Below are 23,936 nucleotides of genomic sequence, written 5' to 3'. Positions count from 1 at the left end.
CTCAGCTATAGGGGTGCAAGGATCGGCGGGTGCCAGTGTTAGCAACTCACCCACTCACTCGTAAATTGTTAGATGTTTGAAGCTCCGCCCTCAGTTACCCTAAGTTTTTAAGAGGTCTGTGGCCACCCCCACCTGTATTGCTCTGGCTCACACACAGCTCGGGAGTCACCTATCAGTCCATGGTTGCCAAGCTGGGGGCAAGCCTCGGGCAATGCAGGTTAAGGTGGCCTCAGAACTCGAAAACTTTTGTCAAAACTCGCCATGGTGGTTTTGCCAAGGGGTGGAGGGAGAGTTTCAAATGTATAGTGAATTAGGATGAGCGGGTTGGGTTAGTAGCCCTGGCACCTGCCAATCCTTGCAGCACTAGTACAGAGATTTCATTAAATGTCTTTTATTTTTTTATCTTGGTACTCTTTAATAAATTATAGGAGTACAGAAAAAAAAATGCTGGATAAAGCAAACAAAATGCAGAAAATCTACATGACCCCCTTAAAACCTGCCCACTTTACTGGTCAAACGTCTAAAGTGCCCATTAATGATCCAGTTTCCCGATTGATCTACCATATGATCCAGTCATTGCAATTAATAGGAAATTATACTAAAAATTTGCTGCGCTTCCTATGTCAATTATTTCAAGCCACACAGAGTATACTATGAGAACTCCCCTCTCACAGTCAGCATAAAAATATAAAACAATTAAAACTGCGCTAAAAAGCAGAATAGCACTATCTTTATTGCACATCAACCATTACAGTAAAACCACCAAAGTGGCAGCGGCAGCAATAATTATACACCTCAATGCAAATGTAAAATCACCACACTCATAACCCATACACACAATGATCGCACACGATGAGTTTCAGACATCCGATCTACTATTGCTCTAATTGCAATTAGTGGAACGGATATCTGAAACTCCTCGCATGCGATCATTGTGTGTATGTGTTATGACTGTGGTGAGTGACTTGAGATCTGATTTTACATTTGCATTTAGGTATATAATTATTGCTGCTGCTGCTGCCACTTTGGTGGTTTTAAAGTAATGGTTGATGTGCACTAAAGATAGGGCTATTTTTGCTTTTTAGCGCAGGAGCTTTAATATTATAATATGAAATTATAGTTTGGGCCCACCATTACCATTGGGTGGGAAAGTGAAAAGCAACCTGATCAGATGAAATAAATTGTTCCAAAATTCTGGTTGACTGAATCATTGATCCAAAGACGGAGTCGAGGAGTCTGAGTCGGAGCAATTTTGGGTACCCGGAGTCGGTGATTTCATAAACTGAGGAGTCGGATGAATTTTTTTTTTGTACAAAATCCACAGCCCTGGTAAGTATTAGACTAAGGAGTCGAGGAGTCAATCTGAGCCATTTTAAGTACCCGGAGTCGGTGGTTTCATAAACTGGAAGATTGCAATGTTAATGGCGCCTTTAAAGGGAATCTGAAGTTAAAATAAACTTATGATATAATAAATTGTATGTGTAGTACAGCTAAGAAATAGTACATTAGTAGCACAGATGGGAGTCATATTGTTTCCAGTAGAGGAAGAGTTAAGAAACGTCAGTTATCATCTATGCAGAAGAGCTTCTCTGAGCTTTTCGACAATTTGTTTGTTTTTTTCATTGACCAAAATGTTTATTGAATAAAAATTAAAGGGCAATACAAAGTACAAAAACATTACAAAGTTTGTATAAAATAATTGACAAAAGATATCAAATACAATGTATAGTACACAGTATACATATATTATGGAGCACGTCTCAGAGGAAGTACCATATGCATATGCATAAGGGAGAAGAGAGAACGAGGATGTAAGGATGAGAAGAGAGAAGCGGTCCAAATCACTCCAAGTAAGAAGAGGGGACCTAAGGGAGGAAAATAAAAGGAGAGGAAGAAAAGAAAAATAAGTAGAGTTACAGAAACCAGAGAACTTATCCTAGGCTTATAAAGCCTGAGGCACATAAGGTTGAGTGAGTTACATCAATTAACATTATTAGTCCATCGGTCCCAAACTTTATTAAATTTGGAGGAGCACCCTCTGTGGTGGTAAACCAGTTTTTTTTTTTTTAAAGGTAGCGAGTTTTTAACCTTAAGTTTCCAATCTTAAAAGGTAGGAGAAGTGGGGGATAACCATCTGAAAGTTATACACAATTTAAGTATGAATAAGGTTTCTATTAGGAAAAACTTGTCAAATTTATTAATATCTTCATCATATATGCTGAGCATACAACTTCGAATATCCAAGGAAGCAGGTGAGCCCATTGTATCATGAAGAAAGGTGACCACTTCAGTTTTCTCCCCAGAAATGTTTTCCAGCCGGGTGGCATGAAAAAGTAGCCGGGTGGGGAGAGAGGAGGGAATGCAGGGCCGGTGCTTCTGTGAGCAACTATGTTTACAGCATAGGAGGAGGTGAGCCGATGACAGCCGGGTGGTCACCAAAACTAGCTGGGTGCAGCACCCGGCTAAAAGAGCCTGGGGAGAACACTGCACTTGTTTCCAAAGGTCGGCAATTGGGGGGCAAAGCCATAATAAGTGTAGGAAGGAGGGGTTAGGGGCCAGACATTTGGGGCATACATTAGAATTAGGGGCAGTATGGAATTCCTTTGTTCGCCCAACAGTTAGTGTGTGTTTGTTTGAATAATTTGGGAAGTTTGGGGTTTTGCCAAAGGGGAGTATAATATTCCCAAATAGGTGAAGGCATTAGTCTGCTCGCTGCCCACCACACCTTGGTGGCCTGTGTTAGGATGGTGTTATGTGGGTCTTCATTTGTGAGGGTCCCTTTTCAGTAGGGAAAAAGAAAAGTTGTTAGTACTATCAACAGAAGAAGCCCAATAGCTCAGGAGATTGTAGAGAGTTACATACGAACCAATGAGCTATCTGCTCTAGCTGGGAGGCAATATAATACAGAAAGGGAGATGGCAGTGCCACCCCTCAAAGAGAGGCTGGACACTGTAAAATGGCATGTCTTAACTTGACTCTGGTTTTATTCCATATGATGGATAGCATTAAGGACCTACTTTTTGAAAAAAGACTGGAGGTAGGTATATTGATGAGTTATGTAGTATGTAAAGAATTTTTGGCATTAAAACCATTTTGAGCAAATTAACCCTACCCATAACTGATGGGGGCAATTTGGTCCAGGAAGATTTATTTTGGGTGACAGAAAGTGGTGGTTGTAAGAACTTATACGTTGGTTGCTATTGGCAACAGCACAACACACCTTTTACTCCGGCACCAGCAACTCATTTTGGCTACAACTCACAGCGACAGCATACAGGAGATAGAGCGGAGACAGCCACCTTCACCTTTCAAGTGGTTTATTAAGCAATCAGGCATCTTGTTACATGTTGATTTCTTCAGAGTATAAACAGTCTTTCCTATGTCCTATGTACATCACGTATATTTACAGCATACAGACATGAAGCTATTATTCTAAATAGGAAGTGTAGAGAGCAGGATAGCATGCAGAAGAAGTCCCCTCTGCCATCCTGCCTCCCTCTTTATATGAACATCAAAGAGTTAAATTCTGACATCACCCGAGCCATACCCCCGAGCCTACAATTGGCGGGCATGGGCATGTGACCCACATCATCATCTAATACACCAGTGCTTTATAACCTAGTTGCAAGGAATGCAATGTTTTCCAAATATCGGCTTTGTTTACCGTTTCCCCGTCTGTCGGTACAGTTAGACCTGATAACCCATTATGTGTCCTTCTAGAGGAACATGTTCTTGTAAATTACTGCATAAGTTCTCTCCGAGAAACTATGGTTAACCACTTGCCGACCGCCTACTTCATATTGGCGGCGGCAAAGTGGCAGCCCCAGGACCACGTAATGCAGATTGGCGTCAGGTCCTGGGGCACTCTCTGGCCGGGGATCGTGCGCTGGGATGCGCGTGCATCCGCCGGCAATAGGCTCCGCCCACCCGCGACGTCAACCCGCCGGCCAATCGGAAGCGCCGGCGGGTTGTTAACCCGACGATCGCCAGATAGGAAACTGATAATACGCTTTGTAATGTTTACAAAGAGTATTATACAGGCTGCCTCCTGCCCTGGTGGTCCCAGTGTCCGAGGGACCACCAGGGCAGGCTGCAGCCACCCTAGTCTGCACCCAAACACACTGATCTGCCCCCCCCCCCCCGCCCCCTGATCGCCCACAGTACCCCTCACAGTAAACCGTGAGGAGTAGTCTAGAATCCAAATGCCTCAAAATGACCTGTGAATAGGACGTTAGGCCCCTTAGCGCACCTAGGTTGCAAAAAAGTGTCACACATGTGGTATCGCCGTACTCAGGAGAAGTAGTATAATGTGTTTTGGGGTGTATTTTTATACATACCCATGCTGGGTGGGAGAAATCTCTCTGTAAATGGACAATTGTGTGTAAAAAAAATCAAATAATTGTCATTTACCGAGTACGGCGATACCACATGTGTGGCACTTTTTTGCACCCTAACTGCGCTAAGGGGCCCAAAGTCCAATGAGTACCTTTAGGATTTCACAGGTCATTTTGAGAAATTTCGTTTCAAGACTGCTCCTCACGGTTTAGGGCCCCTAAAATGCCAGGACAGTATAGGAATCCCACAAATTACCCCATTTTAGAAAGAAGACACCCCAAGGTATTCCATTAGGAGTATGGTGAGTTCATAGAAGATTTTTTTTTTTTGTCACAAGTTAGCGGAAATTGATTTTAATTGTTTTTTTTCACAAAGTGTCATTTTCCGCTAACTTGTGACAAAAATAAAATCTTCTATGAACTCACCATACTCCTAACGGAATACCTTGGGGTGTCTTCTTTCTAAAATGGGGTCATTTGTGGGGTTCCTATACTGCCCTGGCATTTTAGGGGCCCTAAACCGTGAGGAGTAGTCTTGAAACCAAATGTCGCAAAATGACCTGTGAAATCCTAAAGGTACTCATTGGACTTTGGGCCCCTTAGCGCACTTAGGGTGCAAAAAAGTGCCACACATGTGGTACCGCCGTACTCAGGAGAAGTAGTATAATGTGTTTTGGGGTGTATTTTTACACATACAGATGCTAGGTGGGAGAAATATCTCTATAAATTGACAATTGTGTGTAAAAAAAATAAAAAAATTGTCATTTACGGAGATATTTCTCCCACCCAGCATGGGTATGTGTAAAAATACACCCCAAAACACATTATACTACTTCTCCTGAGTACGGCAATACCACATGTGTGGCACTTTTTTGCAGCCTAACTGCGCTAAGGGGCCCAAAGTCCAATGAGCATCTTTAGGCTTTACAGGGGTGCTTACAATTAGGCACCCCCCAAAATGCCAGGACAGTGAACACACCCCACAAATGACCCCATTTTGGAAAGTAGACACTTCAAGGTATTCAGAGAGGAGCATAGTGAGTCCGTGGCAGATTTCATTTTTTTTTGTCGCAAGTTAGAAGAAATGGAAACTTTTTTTTTTTTTCTGTCACAAAGTGTCATTTTCCGCTAACTTGTGACAAAAAATAAAATCTTCAATGAACTCACCATGCCTCTCACTGAATACTTTGGGATGTCTTCTTTCCAAAATGGGGTCATTTGGGGGGTATTTGTACTATCCTGGAATTTTAGCCCCTCATGAAACCTGACAGGTGCGCAGAAAAGTCAGAGCTGCTTGAAAATGGGAAAATTCACTTTTTGCACCATAGTTTGTAAACGCTATAACTTTTACCCAATCCAATAAATATACACTGAATGTTTTTTTTTTTTTATCAAAGACATGTAGCAGAATAACTTTCGCGCTCAAATGTATAGGAAATTTTACTTTATTTGAAAAATGTCAGCACAGAAAGTTAAAGTCATTTTTTTGACAAAATTCAAGTCTTTTTTGATGAATATAATAAAAAGTAAAACTCGCAGCAGCAATCAAATAGCACCAAAAGAAAGCTGTATTAGTGACAAGAAAAGGAGGTAAAATTCATTTAGGTGGTAGGTTGTATGACTGAGCAATAAACCGTGAAAGCTGCAGTGGTCCGAATGGAAAAAAAGGCTCTGGTCCTTAAGGGGTTTTATGACTGCAGTCCTTAAGTGGTTAAAGAGATCCTGCATCTCAAGTCTTTACTAGACTTTAGTACCTGAGGCCTAGAATTCAAGTATACTTACATTCTAACAGTGGTGTCACATTGTCTTGGTAATATCCTGCTGGGGAGGCCTGAACCACCACACCAAGATATTTAAAGGAGGTGACAACCTGGAGAGGACAGGGTAGCGAGGAAGCCGAGATCTCCAGACCATCCAAGGGAAGGATGGCAGATTTGTTCCAGTTTATGGATAAACCCAAGTATTCACGCATTTCAGTAATTAGCCCAAAGGCTGCAGTGAGAGAAGCCTGGGGGTCAGCTAAATATAAAATTGTATCATCAGCATATTGATTAATTTTCTCCTCCACTCCACCCAGCTTGAGACCTATAATTCTAGGATCAGCACGGATTTTGCAGGCTAGGGGTCCAGCCGAAAGGGCATATAGTAAGGAGGAGAGGGGACCACCCTGCCTAGTTCCTCTGCCTATTGTGAACGGTGCTGAAATATTAGAATTGGTGCAAATTTGTGCCTGGGGATCTGTATATAGAATTTCCACCCATCGGATAAAATCATCACCGAACCCAAACCTGCAGTGTTGCAACTAAGAAGGGCCATTCCACTGCATCAAATGCCTTGGCTGCATCTAATGAGACTATAACATGTGTGCCTCTATTTTCTTGATTGGCTTTAATATTGGTATATAATCTTCTAATGTTAAGCGATGTTTTTTTACCGGGCATAAAGCCAGTTTGGTTGTTATGAATGAGAGAAAGGATAACATTACTTAATCTTGTGGCTTTTATCTTAGCTAAAATTTTTACATCTGTAGGAAGTAGTGAAATCGGACGATAAGAGTAACATAGTGAGAGATCTTTTCCAGGTTTGGGGGTCAGCACAATCAAAGTAGTACCCATAGATCAGGGAAGGGTACCTTGCTCAAATGCATGTTGGAAGGTTTGAAGGAGAGGAGTAGAGAGACTTCGCCAGGGATACCATCTAGGCCGGGGGCCTTTTTGTTTGGTAGTGATGGTATAGCTAATTCTATTTCATCCAGGGATATTGGAGCATCAAGCAGTTCAGCTTGGTCTGGGGTAGGGCAAGGGAGGGTAATTTCTGATGAGAAGATCAATGCTTACTCGCGTGAAAAAAACGGATCTGGCGGTGTATAGGTCTTGAAAGTAGGTAGCACAGCAATCATTAATAGTTTTAGGACCAACAACCAACTTAGAAGCAGCATTTTTAATGCTGCTAATGGCTCCCAGTGAAGTTCCATCTTTGGCCATTCTAGCCAGTATTGTACCAGTTTTCTGACCTTGTTCATAGAAGACTTGCTTATGAAAGAAGGCTTTAGCTTGAAATTTTTCTCTTAGTATAAGCGTAAGCTGCGTTTGCGCTTTTTTCCAGGCCCTCTCATTCACCTCAGATGGATCAGAGATATAAGATTGTTTCAGTATGGGAATTTTGGTCTGTAAGTCTGAGATAGTTTTGTTTCTCTTTTATAGTATGATACAGCACTAATCAGTTGGCCACGTAGAAATGGTTTGTAAGCATCCCAGACTAGAGCTCTATTTAACTCCTCTCTATGAGTATGAAAAAGGAGATCAGCCTATCTATCTACTAACCAACCCTCCGAGGTGAATAGGGAGAGCCAGAAAGGGTTATATTTCCATATAGATTGAGAGGGAGAGTCATTCCAGAGGAGTGTCATACAGATCGAGGAGTGATCCGAGACGATGCGGGGGAGGAAATTAGCTGATGATATCAAAGGCAGCAAATTATTATTAAAATGATCCAATCTAGATAAGGTAATGTGAGTAGCAGAAAAGCATGAAAATTGCTTGGTTGATGTATTGAAGTAGCGCCAAACGTCAACCAGTGACATCTCAGTCATCAGCTGTGCAAAGGCAGTGGGTTTATCAGCAGCGGCAGGATATTGGTCAGTGGCAGGGTTGCAAACCATATTAAAGCCCCCCATCCAAATACTAAGACATAACGGTAGGGAAGAAGTAAATCGTAGACCTTCTAGCACTGAGGAGTAGGGAGGAGGGATATAAAATGTCAGCAAGGAGATAAGTTTTGCCACATAACATACCATGCAAAAAAACAAATCTGCCGTAGTGATCAATTTTTAATGGAGTTAGGTTTAAAGGAAACAGATTTCTTGATAAGTACTGAGATACCCCTAGAGTGCTGGGAAAATTCAGAATATGTTGTGCCTACCCAATGCCTCTCCATAGATTTAGATTTGCTGCCTGTGATATGTCTCAATTAAGACCAAATATCCGGTTTCTGTTTGTTCATATAATTCAAGACAATAGAGCACTTATTAGTCATTCAAACCTCTTACATTCCAACATATTAAGTTCAATGCATTGGTACTAAGTGCCATCTAATAGCATAGAAAGACATATTTCGGATGGATAAAAGGAAGAGAGATACGAGTGTACATTTCCATAATAAAAGTAGTAGAATAGTAGAGCAAGGTAGTATATAGTGAGAGCAGCCATGTATGGTCAATGAATAAACATAAAACATTAACGTAGAAATTAAACCCCAAAAACACTCTGCTTCACTGTAACTGAGAAGTGAAGCTTAAAGAGACACTGAAGCGAAAAAAAATATGATGAATTGGTTGTGTACTATGAATAATTACTAGAAGATTAGCAGCAAAGAAAATATTCTCATATTTTTATTTTCAGGTATATAGTGTTTTTTTCTAACATTGCATCATTCTCTAATATGTGCAGATTACACAACACTCAGCATTCAAAATGATTCTTTCAGAGCAGTCAGATAACTATTTACTTTTTCTCTGCCAGAGGAGAGGTCATTAGTTCACAAACAGTTGAGATAATAAAAGTCAGAAAACAGCCCTCTCCACGACTAAGTCGTAGAGCTTAATGGCTTTTTTGTATAGAGATAACAACTGGAGTTTCTTAACTCTTCCTGTACTGGAAACAATTAGACTGATGTATCTGATCTTGATGTTTTATTTCTTAGCTGTACTACACATACAAATCATAATATCATAATTTTTTTTTCGCTTCAGTGTCACTTAACCACTTCCCGACCGCCTAACGCACAGAGGCGGCCGGGAAGTGGAGCCCTGAAGGACCGGCTCACCCACAGAGGCGGCGGTCCTTCTAAGGGCATGGGCGGAGCGATCGCGTCATCCGTGACGCGATCCTCCGCTGGCACCTGTCACCGCTCGCTCGCCGCAACATCCCGCCGGCTATACGGAAGCGCCGGCGGGATGTTAACCCCGCGATCGCCGCATACAAAGTGTATAATACACTTTGTAATGTTTACAAAGTGTATTATACAGGCTGCCTCCTGCCCTGGTGGTCCCAGTGTCCGAGGGACCACCAGGGCAGGCTGCAGCCACCCTAGTCTGCACCCAAGCACACTGATTTCTCCCCCCCCCTGCCCCAGATCGCCCACAGCACCCATCAGACCCCCCCCCTGCCCACCCCCCAGACCCCTGTTTGCACCCAATCACCCCCCTAATCACCCATCAATCACTCCCTGTCACTATCTTTCAACGCTATTTTTTTTTTATCCCCCCCCCTGCCCCCTCCTGATCACCCCCCACCCCTCAGATTCTCCCCAGACCCCCCCCCCAGACACCCCCCCCCCTGTTTACTGTATGCATCTATCCCCCTGATCACCCGTCAATCACCCGTCAATCACCCCCTGTCACTGCCACCCATCAATCAGCCCCTAACCTGCCCCTTGCGGGCAATCTGATCACCCCCCCACACCAATAGATCGCCCACAGATCCGACATCAGATCACCTCCCAAATCCATTGTTTACATCTATTCTCTCCTCTAAACACCCACTAATTACCCATCAATCACCCATCAATCACCCCCTATCACCACCTGTCACTTTTACCTATCAGATCAGACCCTAATCTGCCCCTTGCGGGCACCCAATCACCCGCCCACACGCTCAGATTGCCCTCTGACCCCCCCTTATCAATTCACCAGTGCATTAATGACATCTGTTCTTCCCTGTAATAACCCACTGATCACCTGTCAATCACCTGCCAATCACCTATCACCCCCTGTCACTGCCACCCATCAATCAGCCCCTAACCTGCCCCTTGCGGGCAATCTGATCACCCACCCACACCATTAGATCGCCCGCAAACCCGCCGTCAGATTACCTCCCAAATGTATCGTTTACATCTGTTATCTTCTCTAAACACCCACTAATTACCCATCAATCACCCCCTATCACCACCTGTCACTGTTACCTATCAGATCAGACCCTAATCTGCCCCTTGCGGGCACCCAATCACCCGCCTACACGCTCAGATTGCCCTCAGACCCCCCTTTATCAATTCGCCAGTGCAATATTTACATTTGTCCTTCCCTGTAATAACCCACTGATCACCTGTCAATCACCTGCCAATCACCTATCACCCATCAATCACCCCCTGTCACTGCCACCCATCAATCAGCCCCTAACCTGCCCCTTGCGGGCAAACTGATCACCCACCCACACCAATAGATCGCCCGCAGATCCGACATCAGATCACCACCCAAGCGCAGTGTTTCCATCTATTCTCTACCCTAAACACCCACTAATTACCCATCAATCACCCCCTGTCACTGCTACCTATCAGATTAGACCCCTATCTGCCCCTAGGGCACTCAATCACCCGCCCACACCCTCAGAATGCCCTCAGACCCCAGCCCTGATCACCTCGCCAGTGCATTGCTTGCATCTATTCCCCCCTCTAATCACACCTTGAGACACCCATCAATCACCTCCTGTCACCCCCTAGCACACCTACCCATCAGGTCAGGCCCTAATTTGCCCCGTGTGGGCTCCTGATCACTCGGCCAAACCCTCAGACCCCCTTCCGATCACCTCCCCAGTGCATTGATTGCATCTATTTTCCCCTCTAACCACCCCCTGAGACACCCATCAATCACCTCCTGTCACCCCCCTAGCACTCCTATCCATCAGATCAGGCCCAATACAACCTGTCATCTAAAAGGCCACCCTGCTTATGACCGGTTCCACAAAATTCTCCCCCTCATAGACCACCTGTCATCAAAATTTGCAGATGCTTATACCCCTGAACAGTCATTTTGAGACATTTGGTTTCCAGACTACTCACGATTTTGGGCCTGTAAAATGCCAGGGCGGTATAGGAACCCCACAAGTGACCCCATTTTAGAAAAAAAAGACACCCCAAGGAATTCTGTTAGGTGTATGACTAGTTCATTGAAGATTTTATTTTTTGTCAAAAGTTAGCGGAAATTAATTTTTATTGGTTTTTTTTCACAAAGTGTCATTTTTCACTAACTTGTGACAAAAAATAAAATCTTCTATGAACTCGCCATACACCTAACGGAATACCTTGGGGTGTCTTCTTTCTAAAATGGGGTCACTTGTGGGGTTCCTATACTGCCCTGGCATTTTAGGGGCCCTAAACCGCGAGGAGTAGTCTAGAAAACAAATGCTTCAAAATGACCTGTGAATAGGTAGTTGGGCCCCTTAGCACACCTAGGCTGCAAAAAAGTGTCACACATGTGGTACCGCCGTACTCAGGAAAAGTAGTATAATGTGTTTTGGGGTGTATTTTTACACATACCCATGCTGGGTGGGAGAAATTTCTATGTAAATGGACAATTGTGTGTAAAAAAATCAAACAATTGTCATTTACAGAGATATTTCTCCCACTTAGCATGGGTATGTGTAAAAATACACCCCAAAACGCATTATACTACTTCTCCTGAGTACAGCAGTACCACATGTGTGGCACTTTTTTACACCCTAAGTACGCTAAGGGGCCCAAAGTCCAATGAGTACCTTTAGGATTTCACAGGTCATTTTGCGACATTTGGTTTCAAGACTACTCCTCACGGTTTAGGGCCCCTAAAATGGCAGGGCAGTATAGGAACCCCACAAATGACCCCATTCTAGAAAGAAGACACCCAAAGGTATTCCGTACGGAGTATGGTGAGTTCAGAGAAGATTTTATTTTTTGTCACAAGTTAGCGGAAAATGACACTTTGTGAAAAAAAACTATTAAAATCAATTTCCGCTAACTTGTGACAAAAAAATAAAAACTTCTATGAACTCACCATACTCCTAACGGAATACCTTGGGGTGTCTTCTTTCTAAAATGGGGTCATTAGTGGGGTTCCTATACTGCCCTGGCATTTTAGGGGCCCTAAACCGTGAGGAGTAGTCTTGAAACAAAAATGACCTGTGAAATCCTAAAGGTACTCATTGGACTTTGGGCCCCTTAGTGCAGTTAGGGTGCAAAAAAGTGCCACACATGTGGTATCGCCATACTCGGGAGAAGTAGTACAATGTGTTTTGGGGTGTATTTTTACACATACCCATGCTGGGTGGGAGAAATACCTCTGTAAAAAACAATCTTTTGATTTTTTTACACACAATTGTCCATTTACAGAGGTATTTCTCCCACCCAGCATGGGTATGTGTAAAAATACACCCCAAAACACATTGTACTACTTCTCCCGAGTATGGCGATACCACATGTGTGGCACTTTTTTGCACCCTAACTGCACTAAGGGGCCCAAAGTCCAATGAGTACCTTTAGGATTTCACAGGTCATTTTGAGAAATTTCGTTTCAAGACTACTCCTCACGGTTTAGGGCCCCTAAAATGCCAGGGCAGTATAGGAACCCCACAAATGACCCCATTTTAGAAAGAAGACACCCCAAGGTATTCCGTTAGGAGTATGGTGAGTTCATAGAAGATTTTATTTTTTGTCAAAAGTTAGCGGAAATTGATTTTAATTGTGTTTTTTCACAAAGTGTCATTTTCCGCTAACTTTTGACAAAAAATAGTCTTCTATGAACTCACCATACTCCTAACGGAATACCTTGGGGTGTCTTCTTTCTAAAATGGGGTCATTTGTGGGGTTCCTATACTGCCCTGGCATTTTAGGGGCCCTAAACCGTGAGGAGTAGTCTTGAAACGAAATTTCTCAAAATGACCTGTGAAATCCTAAAGGTACTCATTGGACTTTGGGCCCTTTAGCGCAGTTAGGGTGCAAAAAAGTGCCACACATGTGGTATCGCCGTACTCAGGAGAAGTAGTATAATGTGTTTTGTGGTGTATTTTTACACATACCCATTCTGAGTGGGAGAAATATCTCTGTAAATGGACAATTGTGTGTAAAAAAAATTAACAAATTGGCATTTACAGAGATATTTCTCCCACCCAGCATGGGTATGTGTAAAAATACACCCCAAAACACATTATACTACTTCTCCTGAGTACGGCAATACCACATGTGTGGCACTTTTTTGCAGCCTAACTGCGCTAAGGGGTCCAAAGTCCAATGAGCACCTTTAGGCTTTACAGGGGTGCTTACAATTTAGCACCCCCCAAAATGTCAGGACAGTAAACACACCCCACAAATGATCCCATTTTGGAAAGTAGACCCTTCAAGGTATTCAGAGAGGGGCATGGTGAGTCCGTGGCAGATTTCATTTTTTTTTGTCGCAAGTTAGAAGAAATGGAAACTTTTTTTGTTTTTTTTGTCTCACAAAGTGTCATTTTCCGCTTACTTGTGACAAAAAATAATATCTTCTATGAACTCACTATGCCTCTCAGTGAATACTTTGGGATGTCTTCTTTCCAAAATGGGGTCATTTGGGGGGTATTTATACTATCCTGGAATTCTAGCCCCTCATGAAACATGACAGGGGGTCAGAAAAGTCAGAGATGCTTGAAAATGGGAAAATTCACTTTTTGCACCATAGTTTGTAAACGCTATAACTTTTACCCAAACCAATAAATATACACTGAATGGGTTTTTTTTTTATCAAAAACATGTTTGTCCACATTTTTCGCGCTGCATGTATACAGAAATTTTACTTTATTTGAAAAATGTCAGCACAGAAATTTAAAAAAATCATTTTTTTGCCAAAATTCATGTCTTTTTTGATGAATATAATAAAAAGTAAAAATCGCAGGAGCAATCAAATAGCACCAAAAGAAAGCTTTATTAGTGACAAGAAAAGGAGCCAAAATTCATTTAGGTGGTAGGTTGTATGAGCGAGCAATAAACCGTGAAAGCTGCAGTGGTCTGAATGGAAAAAAAGTGGCCGGTCCTTAAGGGGTAGAAAGCCCTAGGTCCTCAAGTGGTTAAAGGTGCATACACACATCAGATCATAGCCTTTGGAAAATGAAAGATCACAGACCAATTTTACCCCCTTCCATGTAGTATGAGAGCCATACCTACACAGTCTATTCTATTGAGCTGAACGCCCCATCAGATAAAAATCTTTGCAAGATACTGCACACAAAGATGCTGTACACATTCAAAAGATTAATATCTGCAAAAGATCTGTTCCTGCAAAAGATCCGTTCCTCCAAAATGCATTCATAGTCTATGATATCTGCAGATCTTCATACACACCTTGTTTAACAGACATTCATCTGCAGATCAGACAATCATCTGCAGATCTGAAGATGCATCCTGGTGGATCTGATCTGCAGATGAATGTCTGTTAAACAAGGTGTGTATGAGGATCTGCAGATATTGACTGTGAATGCATTTTGCAGGAACGGATCTTTTGCAGGAACAGATCTTTTGCGGATACTGATCTTTTGTGTGCAGCATCTTGCAAAGATTTCTATCTGATGGGGAGTTCAGCTCCATAGAATAGACTGTGCAGGTATGGCTCTCATACTACATGGAAGGGGGTAAAATTGGTCTGTGATCTTTCATTTTCCAAAGACTATGGTCTGATGTGTGTATGCACCCTTATGCTACATACACACTTGAGATACAAGTCTTTGGAAAAGGCAAGATCACAGACCAATTTTACCCCATTCCATGTAGTATGAGAGCCATACTCTACACAGTCTAGTCTATGGAGCTGCACTCCCCATCAGATAAAATCTTTGCAAGATGCTGCACACAAAGATGCCCGTACACATTCAAAAGATCATTATCTGCAAAAGATCTCTTCCTGCAAAAGATCCGTTCCTGCAAAATGCATTCATAGTCTATGATATCTGCAGATCATCATACACACCTTGTTTAACAGACATTCATCTGCAAATCATCTGCAGATCAGATCCACCAGGATGGATTTTCAGATCTGCAGATGATTGCCAGATATGCAGATGAAGTCTGTTAAACAAGGTGTGTATTGAGATCTGCAGATATCATAGACTATGAATGCATTTTGCAGGAATGGATCTTTTGCAGGAAGAGATCTTTTGCAGATAATGGTCTTTTGAATGTGTACAGCATCTTTGTGTGCAGCATCTTGCAAAGATTTTATCTGATAGGGAGTGTAGCTCCATAGACTAGACTGTGTAGAGTATGGCTCTCACTACATGGAATGGGGTAAAATTGGTCTGTGATCTTTCATTTTCCAAAGACTTTTATCTCAAGTGTGTATGTAGCATTAGACCCAAACATAATTGTGCAAAAACAATTGAACAACTTGGGGCCGTTCGCTCTTCCAAATTGTTTATGTGAGTGATCAAGCACGTTGATTGATCACGGCACAGGTATAAGTATAGTACGTGGGGTGGTGGTAGGATGGAAGAGTGTGAGTCCATCCAGCATTTTCAGATGTGCCTATAACTGCAGACACCTTTCACATTTAATAATATATGCTAACACATAGCAAGTATGATCAATTATATACGATAGGACATCAATAACAGGATACATCATCTTAATGGTGGCCATACATGGTACAATGTTTTCATCCAATCTTACCAATTCTATGTAGTATAAGGGAACTGCCCTAATTATCCTTTCAGTATATTCACCTAATTTACCCTATACTACATAGAAATGGTAAGATTGTATGAAAAAATTGTACCGTGTATGGCCACCATAAGTTGCAGGAGGTAGAACTGTGAAAGGAACCGCAGGTTAAGACAAAATAATAAGCCAGTGGAGATCTGTTTCTATAAGGGATGGACAATCAAGCCAAGTAGATTAAGGAATCTGAAAGGTTGGTTGACTTAGGCTAAGAGGTCAACGCTGGTGCAGAGTACACAGGGAGAGCAAACAGTGTGTGCATGTATATGTGTGTGTATAAATATATATATATATATATATGTGTGTGTGTGTGTATATGTATATATATATATATATGTATATATATATATGTGTGTATGTATGTATGTGTGTGAGGATAAAATCAAGTAAAGTCCAGTTACTGAGACGAGTGGATGGATCTGGTTAAGTTATGTCCAAATTCCATGTTGCTGTAAAAATATAACGTAGAAAAAAGCGGAAAGAAATAGTCCTTGATGCAGAGATGAGCTATTCAGCCCACCCAGTGGTATAAACCTAGGAATTGGGAAAGTATGAAGGGGGAATAAAGCTACTAAGGACCTGTTGCACCAGTAAGCAGGGAAGAGTGGTTGTAGTGACAGTACCTTAAGATTGCGGTGAAGGGCACCGAAGGACGTCAGCTTGCATGTTGATATTCAGAGTCTCATGGTGTTTTAGGAGTGCAATATAGAAAAGAGGGAGTAGATCCTAATGCAGAGAGGAGCTGTTTAGCCCACCCAGTAGTTTGAAAATGATGAGCTGGAAAGCATGGAGGGAGAGTAAAGCTGCTGAGGGCCTGTTGCACCATGCAATGGACTGAAGGGAAAAAACTTCATAGCAAAGTACAGTACCTTAGCGTTGTGGCGAGGAGCGCCTAGGGCCCTTAGCTTGCATATCAATCCAAGTGGAAACATCCTCAGGCTCAGTAAAAAAGTGCGACTTGCCGTCTGCGAGGATCATTTGACCTGCAGGATATAGCATTGCGTAGTTGAATTGAAGGTCATGTAGTTTGCGTTTAACGGCACCAAATTTAGCTCTTCTGCACTTCCATCGTGATGTCTGGATAAAATGAGATAGTGGTATTTTTCATATGAGATGGCACCCTTTTCTCGAGCTGAGCGTAGGACCGTGTCCCTATCCCGATAGTTCAGAAGTTTAAACATAAAAGTACGAGGGGGTTAACCCGGTGCAGGGAGTTTGGGGGATGCCCTGTGAGCCCATTCAACCACAAAAATGTGTAAAAAGGTGTTCTCGCCAAAGAGGGATTTCAGCAATTCCTCTGAAAATTGCTCTGGGGCATTGCCTACGGCCTTTTCAGGTAGGCCCATGATTCTCACATTCGACCTCCGTTAGCAGTTGTCTAGGTCTTACTGACGGTCTGCTATCGTTTTGATGCCTTTCTGGGCCTGGCCCATTTCTTTGTTGTAAGGACGTACGTGGTCTTCTAAAGCGCTAATGCGGTTTTCAGAACGTAGAATTGATGGTGGATAAACTGGATTGACAGTCCATGATGGCAGTAAGAACTTGTGCCAAGGTAGGTGCTGGCTGCTCCGGGTCTGGAGAAGCTGGAGCGTTTTCGTCTAAGCCTAAGGGATGTGGCGGATGCGTCTTGGTGCCATCTTGGTTTTTTCCCGATGGAATTTTTCAAGCTTTGCAGCAGCCGTGGAGACCCGGGGAGTGGCCATTTCTTGTATTAATGGTTTCAGTAGGGTGCCAGCCACTTCTGGGGATGAATTTGGGGTAAGCGGTGCAGTCAGGATAACAGGAGTATTGCTGGACGGGAGCTCACTCACCACACGTCCTCACGCCATGAGCTTTCGGCCACGCCCCTCCTCTTTGACAAATTTAGATGGCTACAGTGCTATTTTCTGAACCACTTATACATCAACCAAACCGTGAAAGACAAATGTAGATAAGATTTGACTGCAGGCAAGTTCAAAGGGTCATTAGCACTGCTGTGTTTCTTAGTTTAAAATGCAGAGTGTAGTTTGTAAACTGCAAATATGATAGAATGATGCAATAGTATTAAAAAAAAAAGTTTACAGATCGTCCTCAAATTACGAACACCCAACTTAAGAACGACCCGCCGATACAAACTGCATGGATTCTGTGGGAACAAGTCAAAAAAATGTTCAAATTGGACTGAAAAAATTCAAAGAAAAAATAACTTTTAAACCTATATAAGCAGGAACAGGGGACAGAGGTGACACAGGGGGGACACTGGAGGCACAGAGAAGGTACAGGGAACAGAGATGGCACAGTGTTCTGACTTAAGAAAAGAATCAGGTTAAGAACGAACCTACAGTCCCTATCTCGTTCCTTAACCGGGGACTACCTGTATAACTGAAAATAAAGATGAGATTCTTTTCTTTGCTGCTTATGTTCTATTAATTATCCGTTTTACACATGCAATTCATTATATCATAAGTTGTTTTTTCACTTCAGTGTCACTTTAAAGGTGCCCATAGACTGTACAGTAAAAACGTTCAATTTCCCTGCTTATTCAACCAAAACGATTGAATCGAATGAGTTTAAAAGAATCTTTTTTTTCGATCAAGAAAAAAATAGATTGTCCCGTTTTTTTTTGTTTTGTTTTTTTTTTCAATAAACATCCGATCGAGCATATTGGAAAAATCTTTCTATTTGATCTAAAAGAATAATCAAACAAAATTGAACAAAATTATCTAATCAAAAAAAAGAAAAAATTGTACCATGTATAGGCACCATAAGGCCCCGTTCACACTTGCGTTTTGGCAAATAAAACGGACCGGATCCTGATCGGATCCTGACCTGATCCTGATCAGAACCGTACAGTTCCGATCCAGATCCGGTCCGTTTGTATCAGGCATGCATCAGGCTGCCATCCGGATCCGTGGGCAAAAAATAGCGAAATTTAAAAAAAAAATGTTGGGATCAGCAGAAGGTGCACCTGGTGCACGTGTAGAATCAGGTTCCTCCGCTGTAGGCCTCACCTCCACCTCCGACATTCTGCCAAACAGCTCCAGCACGTCTGTCACTGCTGCTCCACTCCAGACATGCTTGGCCCATGTGTCCCCATCCGAAATGGCCGCTTGCATACGCATAGGAAGTGGGGTAGAACGTCAGGTTTTTGTAGGCAGTGTGTTCTGAGCCTTCCGTTCCCCATTGGTTTCTGTGTTCCTGATGGTGCTGTCAGGCTCAGGTCCGGCTCCGGTCCGGGTGCGTGGGCCGGAGATCCGGACCCAAAAAATAGCGCATGTTGGAAGAGAGTCCGGATCCGATCCGGCTCCGTACTGTACGGAACGGACATGTGTGAACGTCCGCATAGACTTTACATTGCTATGCGGAACGTACGTTCCGTTTGTACAGTATACGGTCCGGATCAGATCCGGAAAATCCGGATAGCGAACGCTAATGTGAACCGGGCCTAAGACACCATCATGTACAGATCAGAATAAACAATCTTGCCAGATAAACTCACAAAACCATGCTTGCTCGCTTGAGGCAAGGGTCGAAAGGGCCCCTGTCTCTCTTGTAACAATTGCATGTTTCAGTTCACTGCATCTCCTTTGCTGACATAATTTACTTCATTTGCTATCTATATGGCTGAAATTATTTCCGCAAACTTCCTAATCTACCTGCTTCTGCCCAAAACCTAGGTGATAGCAGGAAGTGGAGCCTGATTCCCAGGGCTATGCACACAGGATTAACAGTGGCAGTCATTGTATTGCATCAAAATTTGTCAGTTTCTCACACATTTCGGTAGTACCACCCCTTGTGAGAGGGCTCCACCCACCTAAAGTCAAGTAGAAATAGACACCCACAACTAAACCCACAGTGATCTTTTCTTATGACACGCACCACCGGGATCTCTCTCAAGCTTCATCTGGGAATTGTGAGGACTTGGAAATTAGATTTTTGCTTGGTGTAAGGTTGTTTTTGGCTATGGAGCAGCTGGTAGTCAGGTGGCCAGTGTATGTGGCCATCCAAGCATGTGACTTGTGAATGCTGCTTGATGATGTTGGGCACATTTCTGTCAGTATGCCATGTGTGGCAGGAGAAGAGCGCAAGTGTACAGAAAACTAAATTGGGAGGTTTTATGTGAGCACATTGAATGCCACAATTGTTTATTGTATCAGATTGGCTCACCTTGTGTTTGCTTTCCTGTGCTTAAAGTTGAGGTTCCCTGTAACTACTGACACATCAATTTTACAGTTGTTTAGTTTACCAGGCGGGTTTTTATTGTCCTTTGTTTCAAGCCATTGTTAGGAGCTGTAGTGCTATACCTCAGTAACCTAATATAAGGAAAATGTTCATTCAGCAGAGGATTTATGTCCTAATGGTAGGTACTCACAATGAAATTTTCTGGCAGGTTTACTATCAAATTGATTATTACCACCATGTCTGATCGGATTTTGGATCGATTTTCCATATAAGTGATCGGAAAATCGATTGGAAATCAGATCAGATATGTTTTACATAATCAATCTGACAGTAAATCTTTCAGAAAATCTCATTGTGTGTACCAGGCATTACACAGTGATGTTTGGTATCTGATATTCGTATTATATGTTCTGCGTTATATGTTTGGTTTAGCAGCTGGCTATAGTTACTTTTATCATTCTCTGTGAATGATCAGAGGTTTGTGGGGGGATAGGCATATCTTCATTTCTGGTGACTGTAATTGATTAGAGCCCTTCGGCAGACACACACGCATGCATGCACATATGTACGTACGTACACTTTAAGCGTCCTCAAATGAAAGGGTTTTTATTTATTTATTAAATAGCCATTAAGCTTGCATAACTTTCAACAGTACAATATTCTGTGTGGGTGAGGATGTTGCGTAGCATTTAATTGAAATCCCACTCTACCATGTGTTCTTAAGTGCATCAAATAAAAGTTAATTGTATTAATGCTTTTAAATAATCTAACAATTTCACATACAAGATGTTTCCATGGTTGCACAATCTTTAGCGTATTATCTTTTCTTTCTCCTTTTTATCGTTTGAAAGCTTCCATTTACTACACTAGCATTTCTTTCAGTATGCAAAATCTATACGTTCATCATATGGGCCTTGACTTTTTTTCTTTTTTTTTTTTTTAGTGTCAGATCTTATGTTATGTACACACTATGAGATTTTCTGGCCGATTTACTGTCAGATCGATTATTTCCAACATGTTCGATCTGCTTTTCGATCGATTTCCGAGAATTTTCCGTTCATCTCATCAGGAAATCAATCGGAAAATGCTTGGAAATTGATCGGAAAGCAGATCGGACATGTTGGAAATAATCGATCTGACGGTAAATTGGCCAGAAAATCTCATAGTGTGTATCCAGCATTAAACTAAATGCTTAATCGGATACATCATTTGATTGTGACGTCATGGCCAAAAATATTGGCACCCTTGGGAAAACTCCCCTCTTCCAGAATATTGTTGCCATTACAAATGTTTTGGTATTTGCATGTTTATTTCTTTAGCACTGGAAGAACACAAAGAGGCATAGAAAAAAAATAACTGAGATATTTCACACAAAATGTCAAAAATGTAATGGGCAAAATAATTGACACCCTCACCTTAATACTTCATAGCACACTCTTTGGTTAATCACTTTCTATAACAGTGAGTCTTCTACATTTCTCTCCTGGAATTTTTGACCACTCTTCCTTTGCCAACTGGCTCAGTTTTTTTTCAGATTGCTAACAGAAAAGTATTGCAGTAATGGAACAAAACAAAAAAAAAGGAAGAAAAAAAGCAAATTAGACATATTTGCCTCAATTCACTAAGCTTATCTCATGTCTTTAATAACGTTTCTATAGTTATCACCATGGTGATGAGGCATGTAGTGTTCAGGAAACATTTTACCTCAGACAAACCTAAAGTTAATTCCTCTGTCTTTAAAGAGAACCTGTACTGAGTAAAAATATTTAAAATAAACACATGAGGTAACTTCAAATGAGCATTCCATAGTTACCTTGCCATCAATTCCTCTCAGCTCACCATATTCTTCTGACAATAATCCCTTCCAGTTCTGACAATATTTTGTCAGATCTGAAATATATCAGTTGCTGTCAGTTATAGCTGAGAGGAAAACTGATGTACCAGGTAATGTCCATGTTTCCCTATGGCTCAAGTGGGCGATGTTACAGTTTAACTGTGTGCTGACCAGAAAGCTGTTATGGGTAATGGCCATTTTCAAAATGGAGGACGGAAAATTCCCTTGATCACAGTGAACAAACAGGACACAGGACCGGAGAAAGACACTGAGGAGTAGACTACATGTAAGGTAAGTATGACAGCTCAGGTTTTCTTTAAGTTAACTCTTCAATCTTTAAAATAACTCCAGAATTCTAGACAGGCTGTTAATTAACTGCATGTGAAAATAACTACAGAGGAGGCAACGTAAGGAACTCAGTGAAAATGCTGTAATTAAAAAAGTGCTTCATTTTTACAATAATTATGTACAAATGATTTAGTCATTGTTTGCCCATTGTCAAATATTTTAAATCCCTGATTTCCATTCTGACATTTATTACATGGTGACATTTTTACTGTTGGCAGGTTATGTAGCTGCTGCATGCTTTTTTGGCAGTTGGAAATAGCTGTAAACAGCCATTTCCCACAATGCAACAAGGTTTACAGACAGGAAACTGCCAGGAGTACCACGATTCTCAGAGTTTCTTGTGGGAGCGGTTTCACCACAATATCAGCCATACAGATGGTCCGTTTGTGAAAAGGAATAGATTTCTCATGTAAAAGGGGATATCAGCTACTGATTGGGATAAAGTTCAATTCTTGGTTGGAGTTTCTCTTTAACTACAGAGGAGGTAACTTAAGGAATGAAGAGACAATATAACTCTCCCACTGTGTGGTGGCAAGTTTTCTCTTGCCTTATCTCCAGCATGATCTTAGTGAATTGAGGCCAATGTCTTACAAAACTCCAAAAATGGGCTGGACAAAATTATTGGCACCCTTAACTTAATACAGTGGTTTGCAAAAGTATTCTGGAGCAGTTTGCAGAGGAAGAGTAGTCCAAAATTCCAGGTGAGAGGTGTAAGAAGCTTATTGATGGTTATAGGAAGTGACTGATTTCAGTTATTTTTCCAAAGAGTGTGCAACCAAATATAGTGGTTTGCAAAAGTATTCGGCCCCCTTGAAGTTTTCCACATTTTGTCATATTGCTGCCACAAACATGAATCAATTTTATTGGTATACTCCGTGGATAAGGAGAAGTACACACTTTTTGGGTTGCAAATGCAGTGCAACCACCAATATGGCAAGTGGGGGATTTCACGCCACCACTCCGGCTTTTGAGTGTCATCCTCGCTAGTTGCGCTCCTGATGATTAGGTAGGCCCTGAGACAGGGAATTAGGCTAAAAAAAAAACCTTCTAGCAGAGGTGTAATACTGGCGGGTGGGGTCGCTCAAAAATAATAAAATAATTAAAACCTGCTCAACCACTTGCCGACCGCCCACTACCTATGGGCATCGTCAAGGTGAGCCACCGCGTAACTCAGATCGGCGGCGGCACCTGGGGGACTAATTAGCCGAGGATCGCATGCAGGGAGGCGCGCGCATCTGCCGGCATTAGGCTCCGCCCACCCACGACGTCAACCCGCCGGCCAATTAGCAGCGCAGGTGGGTTGTTAACCCTCCGATCCCTGTTACTAAAGTATAATACACTTTGTTAAGCTAACAAAGTGTATTATACTGGCTGCCTCCTCCCCTGGTGGTCCCAGTGATCGAGCACACACACATTGATCCTGTCCCTCTACCCCCGATTGCCCCCTCAGACCACTGTTTGCACCCATAAATCACCCCCTGTCACTGTCAACGCTAGATTTTAGATTAGGTCCTAAACTGCCCCCTTGGGGCTCATGATCGCCCCCTCCCCCACACCCTCAGATCCTCCTCAGACCCTTCCCCCCCTCCCCCCAGTGTACTGTATACATCTATTCTCCCCTGTAATCACCCACTGATCACCCATCAATCACCCGTCACCACCTGGCACTGCCACCCAGCAGATCAGACCCTAACCTGCCCCTTGCGGGCACCTGATCACCCGCCCACACCCTCAGATCGTCCTCAGACCCCCTCTGATCAACTCGCCAGTGC

At 42.4% G+C, this 23,936-nt stretch overlaps 1 protein-coding gene across 2 annotated transcripts in view; it reads left to right on the top strand.

The window, feature by feature from the left end:
* Nucleotides 1–23,936, top strand: part of NFX1 (nuclear transcription factor, X-box binding 1) — a 188,055-nt gene that overhangs the window by 89,006 nt on the left and 75,113 nt on the right. The window lies entirely within an intron of this gene.

The sequence above is a fragment of the Hyperolius riggenbachi genome, chromosome 5 (assembly GCF_040937935.1).
Source record: "Hyperolius riggenbachi isolate aHypRig1 chromosome 5, aHypRig1.pri, whole genome shotgun sequence".
Lineage (NCBI taxonomy): Eukaryota > Metazoa > Chordata > Amphibia > Anura > Hyperoliidae > Hyperolius > Hyperolius riggenbachi.
The sequence above is the reverse complement of the archived record's forward strand: the minus strand, read 5'-3'. Positions and strand labels throughout refer to the sequence as shown.